At 42.8% G+C, this 7,422-nt stretch overlaps 1 long non-coding RNA gene across 1 annotated transcript; it reads left to right on the forward strand.

Moving 5' to 3' along the window:
- Window positions 1–401: 401 nt before the first annotated feature.
- Window positions 402–1,947, forward strand: LOC136483167 (uncharacterized). Its single transcript, XR_010765329.1, has 3 exons — window positions 402–660; window positions 754–948; window positions 1,715–1,947. It is a non-coding gene; the product is annotated as an uncharacterized lncRNA (long non-coding RNA).
- Window positions 1,948–7,422: the final 5,475 nt, after the last annotated feature.

The following is a 7,422-nucleotide window of genomic DNA, read 5'->3' on the forward strand; positions in this document are numbered from 1 at the left end:
GGCGAGTTCTACAATGACCCGAACGAAACGTGGATGCCAAATCTGGAGAAGTGAATTGCTAAGGACGTAAACAATTTATATATCAAACCTTTGTAATATATATAGTAAAGTTCCTGCCCCGTGACGGTCCTGGTCAGGCCTGGAGGCCCCCTTTACTCCCCTTTAGTCCCGGGCATCGTGACGGGACTAAAGGAGGCTACCTTTAGTTCCGGATTGGTGCTCTTGGTTGGGAAACCGGGACTAAAGGGGTTTTCCAACCAGGAGCAAAAAGCCTTGCTGCACTGGTGAATATTTGGTGAAAAACTAATAGTACTTCTGTGCTGCATATGGCCCAAGCGGCCAAGCACATGTACGTACGTATACAGACTAGAGAGACCAACCGTCGTAGTCTGACCGTTCGATCCGAGGGGTGAGGGCCGATCCACGCGATGACGCGACCACGCCGATCGCGATTCACCGCAGTGCCGCCGGCGCCGCCACACCCGCCCCGCCGCCCGGCCGTAAAGGCACGCACCTCTGTCCTCTGCAGTCTGTAGTCCGCAGTCCGCACCTCCGTCCGGCGTCCAGCCGTCCAGGGCTCCAGGCTCTCCGTCTCCGATTCACTCTGCACTGCAGCACGAGCACATCCAGGCAGCACGCAGCACGGCAGCAGGTAGCCAGGTATGTTCTTTGTTCTATTCTAATTTTTTATGTCCATCGGTTTACAGCTAACGCCTAATTGGCTAATCTTTTATGTTCTTTGTTCTATTCCAGAGCAACGACAGAGCGTACCTTTTCTGCGATGAAACTTATTAAAACCAGGCTATGGAATAAGATGGAAGATGAGTTCCTAAGAGATTGCTTAATAATTTATATTGAAAAGGAGATTGCAATGGAGTTTACAACACATGAACTTATTGATGACTTCGATGCGATTCAGACGAGGAGAGCAAAATTTAAATGAAACATGTTAGTTCCTTTAACCATTTATGCTTATCGTTATATTTTTCATCGCAAAATTGTCACAACTTGCATAATTAATTATTTAATAGCGATTTTGGTGTTTCAATATATGATCGAACTCTATATACATATATAGATATATTAAAATTTATTTTATATTATATGTATTTGGTTATCCGGCCCGCTATATATAATTCCTGAATGCATATATAGTTTAGGAATTGGGACAATGGCATTGTGTGCTAGTTGCCGCCGCTGGTATTTATATATAGTGGCACCCATGCTGAGACCCGTACGTCGGTACGTGTTGACCCTTCAATATGATCGATCGATGAGGTCAGCTCCATCAATCTGACTTTTGAGATAGCTCTAAATATTTTTTTTTTCATATTCTAATAGAAGAGAGAGAAAAGCTATCTCTTGATCAAGATCTAGACTCTTGCACACATTCCAAGATCACGTGAGAGCGTTACGTGGACCTAATTATACTATGAGCCATTGCTAAAACCTAACACTATTGGAGAGGTTGGCTTAGAGATAGTAACTGACTCTTACTGTTGCTGGTGCCCTCACAATTGTCTTTTTAATTGGGAGCAGCTGTCTAGAGATATGAATATGATCGACCAGATTATAAATTATTAATGTTTGGATAGTGTCTCATAAAATTATTTTTGTAGTAGCGTTAATTAGTTAACTATTGTACAACAATCTAGTTTTTTATTTGTGGAGGTACTTTTCTCCAATTGATGTCATTCTTTTATTAAATTTGCAGATGTGCTGATGAGGATGGTTATAAGACCGAGCACTTAGTATATCAATAGCGTAAAATCTTTAGTTCAAGCCGGCTGATCGCTGATGTGAAAGTTGGACCAGGAGCAGGTGTGTGTCATAAAAAGTGACCCTGACATCATGAAGAGGGTGAGCTCTGAAGAATACATCGACGTGGCATGACGAATGCCGAACTTAATTTAGAACTTTGTAGCGATGTGGTCAAGTATCGAGCTATATCCATGCGCCATGACTGAACTTTCTAGTGGTGTACCGAGTTATTCATGAGTCAAAACTGAGCTTTCTAGTGGTGTTTTTTTTTTGTCTGTTTCTTTTGGTTTTCAAACCTAGACGCGCCAGTTGTAGCGGATCCATAGGTTGGGGATGGAAATAATGACTTTTGCTCCAACGCCAAATCAGCGGTTTCCTTGTGCATTGGTGTTCCGATTCTCACATCAGGGCACAGCGTTAGAAACCATAGATAGTTTATATGTCCATTAATTTATATAGATAGTTCCCAATCGACAGTTTCTATAGAATAATAATCTTTTATCCAATCACATGTTTTCTCTCTCATCTACCTATCATATCTTTTCATGTCTTAGTTTCCATGTAGGCATGGTTTTTATTAAGAAACCATTTCTTCCTCTCTTCTTTAATTGCAGCGCTACATCATCTTTTTGTTTAGATGACTTCGTAATTAATGAACATAGAAATCATGTAGTTTCTTGGTTGGAAGTGCCTCGACAAACGATTTCTTTCTGTCTCCTCCTTAACTCTTCTTTTATATCTGCAGAGCGATGACATATTCCCGTCAATTTATTTGAAGCTATGAAATCCATCCTAGTTTTAGAGTTAGGCTGCCCTAATGTGTTGAAATCAGTGAGCTACAATTAATGATGTCCCTTGAAGAAGAGCCACTACTCCCTCCATACCGGTAAATAGGTCATTTTGGACAAGATTTAACATATCAAGGAGTGATTAGTTAGGGTGTATTTTTTCCTGTTTGCTCTTATTAAATTGAATTGCGGGTTTCTTCCATTTAACAATCATTCAATGGGCTGGTTAGCACGATGGAGCCCGAGGCAAGAGGAGCAAGGTTTGATCTCTGGTGGCGCGATTTTTTTTCCTTTTGGCGCTTGATTTTTTTCCTTTTGCATGGCCCAATTTAGGATCTCTAATTTTTTCCATTTGTATGGCGTGATTTTAGGATCTATGGTGGCGTAATTTTTTTTCGTTCCGGCGTTCGATTCTTTTCCTTTTGCATGCCACAAATTTTTTTTTGCCTTTTGCATGCCGCGATTTTAGGATCTCCAGTGGTGCTCGATTTTTTCCCTTTGTGTTTGTTTGGTCAGAAGGTTGGTTCGTGAAATGGAAGCGGAGGCCGAGACAACTGAAGAGACGTGGGAGCGGAGGCGACGGCAACCGAAGAGACGCGGTTTTAATGCTCCTCGTGAATGAGTACGACAGGAACCAAAGACACCTAGGGGCATTCTCATCCAAGCGAGAAACCAAGGCTGTATTTAGTTCTCAAAAAGTTTCCCAAAAAATACTACAGTAGTCATCACATCGAATCTTGCGGTATGTGCATAGAGCATTAAATGTAGACGAAAAAAAAACTAATTGCACAGTTTTGTTGGAAATCGCGAGACGAACGTTTTGAGCCTAATTAGTTCATGGTTGAACACTAATTGTCAAATAAAAACGAAAGTGCTACAGTAGCCAAATTTCCAAATTTCGCGAACTAAACACGGCACCAAACAGCTAAAACGACTTCAGTTTGAAAACACTGCCAACCCCTAAAACAACCTGTATTGCCAGTACGGAGGGAATATGATATTAGAGGCTGTATGGAAGGGACTACTAGGGTTATTTCAATCATGCACCACTCGCTGAGATCATGCTTGCTTGCACCTGCCCGGTGCACTGTATCGCCCAAGTCCTAGATGAATTTTAGCCATATTATTATGCAATAATAATGCATACAGTGGCGGAGGCAGGCAGCACGCAGCACGGTTTACAGCTAACGCCTAATTGGCTAATCTTTTATGTTCTTTGTTCTATTCCACAGCAACGACAGAGCGTACCTTTTCTGCGATGAAACTTATTAAAACCAGGCTATGGAATAAGATGGAAGATGAGTTCCTAAGAGATTGCTTAATAATTTATATTGAAAAGGATATTGCAATGGAGTTTACAACACATGAACTTATTGATGACTTCGATGCGATTCAGACGAGAGCAAAATTTAAATGAAACATGTTAGTTCCTTTAACCATTTATGCTTATCGTTATATTTTTCATTGCAAAATTGTCACAACATGCATAATTAATTATTTAATAGCGATTTTGGTGTTTCAATATATGATCGAACTCTATATACATATATAGATATATTAAAATTTATTTTATATTATATGTATTTGATTATCCGGCCCGCTATATATAATTCCTGAATGCATATATAGTTTAGGAATTGGGACAATGGCATTGTGTGCTAGCTGCCGCCGCTGGTATTTATATATAGTGGCAGTCGGTACGTGTTGACCCTTCAATATGATCGGTCGATGAGGTCAGCTCCAACAATGGACTTTTGAGATAGCTCTAAATATTTTTTTTTCATATTCTAATAGAAGAGAGAGAAAAGCTATCCTTTGATCAAGAGCTAGACTCTTGCACATATTCTAAGATCATGTGAGAGCGTTACGTGGACCTAATTATACTATGAGTCATTGCTAAAACCTAACACTATTGGAGAGGTTGGCTTAGAGATAGTAACCGACTCTTACTATTGCCGGTGCCCTCACAATTGTCTTTTTAATTGGGAGTAGCTGTCTAGAGATATGAATATGATCGACCAGATTATAAATTATTAAATGGGCACGACCTAGCCCGCTAGTAGCCCGTGATATGATGAGAATTTGTTATTTTAACTCTTTTTATAATAATTTTTAAAAATAACACTTCACTTTTATTTCAAAATCTAACTCGGGTGGCCACGTCAATCTCCCTAGCGCAGCCAAACTGCGCTGGCGCGCCAAACCGCCTGGCGTGGCTGGCCTGCCACCATGGTAGGTCAGCTGCCCGCTACCGCGCCAGCCTGCCAGGCGTGGCCCCTGCCATGCCACCCCTCCTGGCGCGGCAGAGGGAATACAGGCTCGCGCGCTAGCTACCCTCTCTCTCCCTTTCTTTTGTTCTTCTGCAGTCCGCGACGCGCCGCCGCTGCTCCACCCCACCGCTGCCGCTTCACCCCAGCGCAGTTGGAGCCCGCGCCGTTGCAGCCCTCTCCCGGCGTCCCTCTCCTCCTCCAGCCCTCCTTCAGCTGCGCCCGCCCTCTCCTCCCTCGTCTCCGGCAGACCCAACGCGTAGGGGTTCATGGCCGGCGGCGGCCCTCACCGGCGCCGGGGCTGGGTGACCCCCAAGGTCCCCCCGTCATAGGCAAGGTAATGCACGTCTTGGTTTGTTGTTTCCGATTTGATTTCAATAACTATTTTGCTAGATATGGTTTGGCGAAAATTTTGATTTAGGTGTGTATTTAATTAGTTGGTTATATATATATATATATATATATATATGTATATATATATATAATTAGTTTGTACTAATATAACTAATGAATTAGTTGGCTATATATACGTATTTAATTATTTAGTTAGATTATTATATATTTGTAGGTTTTGTGTGTACTCTTTAATCAGTGAGTTAGTTTTGATTAGTTTATATTTAATTAGTTAGTTAGTTTAGGTTATTTTTAGTTAGTATGTATAGTTTAGGGTTTAGTTAGTAGTTGTATATTATGTTCATGAGGATGATTTCGAAGACTTGATATAGTTTGCTGAAATAGTTTTAATAGATGGATTGTTTATTCTGTTTGTTTTATGGAGGAAGTGTTAGAAAAGAAGATGGAGTGTTTGAGAATATGGAAGATGAAGTGTAATTCTTTGATGTGCCGCCTAGCTTCAGTGGCCTTTTTTGCGGGTTCAGGAGAAGTTTGATGGTGATTTCACATTGAAGGGGAGGTTTGATAGTGGAAAGAGCAGGGCACATTATGTGCTGATGCCGTTGCCCAACAGGCTCTCTAGTCGCGCTACAAAATGGTAGTCGAAGGGTCAAATGTGACATTACCAGAGGAGATTGGACATAGGAAGCAGGATTTCCTGTCCACTAATGACGTTGGTGGCGCTAAACACCAATGGGGGTCCATGTGGATGCAACACCAGTCAATATGGTATTGGACAGTCCGTTGACACTACTGCATAAAAACTTAACCAAGGCATTTGGAAAAGGGGCTCTGAGGCGGTTGGGCCGGTTGCCTGCCTCGGTTATTCGTGGCCAGGCAGCCGTCGTAGCAACCGCCTAGGTTAATGAATAAATACCTCAGTTAACAACTGTTAACCGAGGTTGTTGCCCTAACACAACCACCTCGGTTAATAGATTAACTGAGGCAGTTTTCCTAAGGCAACCACCTCGGTTAATATTTATTAACCGAGGCGGTTGAGTTAGGGCAATCGCCTCGGTTAACTTACCATTAACTGAGGCGGTTTCCCATATATTGCCCGCCTTGGTTAAGCCTGGACTATAAATGCAGCCTCACCCACCCTTCTTCCCCACAACTTCTCCATTTTTGCGGGTTTTGAGCTCCAAAACCCCAAAAAATGATCATTTCCTAGGGGGAGAAGTTTTGCCCTTGGATTTGTTGAAGGAGGGCACCGCAAGAGGTAGCTACTCGCTCTCCAATCCTTATTCTTTTCTCTTTTTCAACATTTGTGTGCTTTTTATCTAGATCTAGATTTAGATTTATATGGAGGAGAAAGAAATAAGATCTAGAGCTACCCGGCTGTATTTTTTAATACTGCTATGCTTATATGCCTTTTTCGCTGTGTGTGTGCATGGTTTGTGGTCATGGACACGGAATGGATGTACAAGACATTGAGGCTAGAACTGTCTTACCTGGATCATGTGAGAGAGTTTGTTGCCGCTGCGAAAAAGCATTGTCTGAGTCTGAAGCGACCGTGCATCATTTATCCGTGTAATCGCTGCCAGAACAAGCTTGCCCACAAAGATGACATGGTGCAATCACAGTTGGTCCGATATGATTTCGTCAAGGATTACACCATCTAGAAGTTTCACGGCGAAGCAGATGCAAGTGCCTGTGCATCTAGAGGAAACTTGTCGATGCCATCGGTGAATGCAGAACATGACGGAGGACAACAACGCTCATCATCAGCAGCAGCTGCCGGCGGGCACGACACTGCTGCTGGCGACAATGCAGATCATGATTACATCACGATGGATGATCTGCTCCAAGACATGGCCGACGACGACAGCGGTGGGGGCTGCAATGGGGATGGTGAGCCGGCTGCTATGATGGATCCCGAGGATGTGGAGCTATTTGAGGGACTTGCTGACCATCTCGAGCTAGCAATTGATCCCCTCTATAAGGAATATCCGAAGCAGTGGACGGCGCTGCGTTTTCACCTCCATATGCTGATGCTAAAGGCTCGCCATGACTGGTCCAACACTAGCTTCAACGACCTATTACATATCCTTGCTTCCATATACCCAGAGGGTAACAAGGTGTTGCCAATACCTATTGGGCGAAGAAGCTGATCTGTACAGTGGCGATGAAGCTTAAAAAGTATCACGCCTTCCCTAACCACTATATCTTATATTGGGGCAAGTATGAGAAGTTGGAGAGTTATTCGCACTATG

Source organism: Miscanthus floridulus, chromosome 9 (assembly GCF_019320115.1).
Source record: "Miscanthus floridulus cultivar M001 chromosome 9, ASM1932011v1, whole genome shotgun sequence".
In the NCBI taxonomy this organism is placed as follows: Eukaryota; Viridiplantae; Streptophyta; class Magnoliopsida; order Poales; family Poaceae; genus Miscanthus; species Miscanthus floridulus.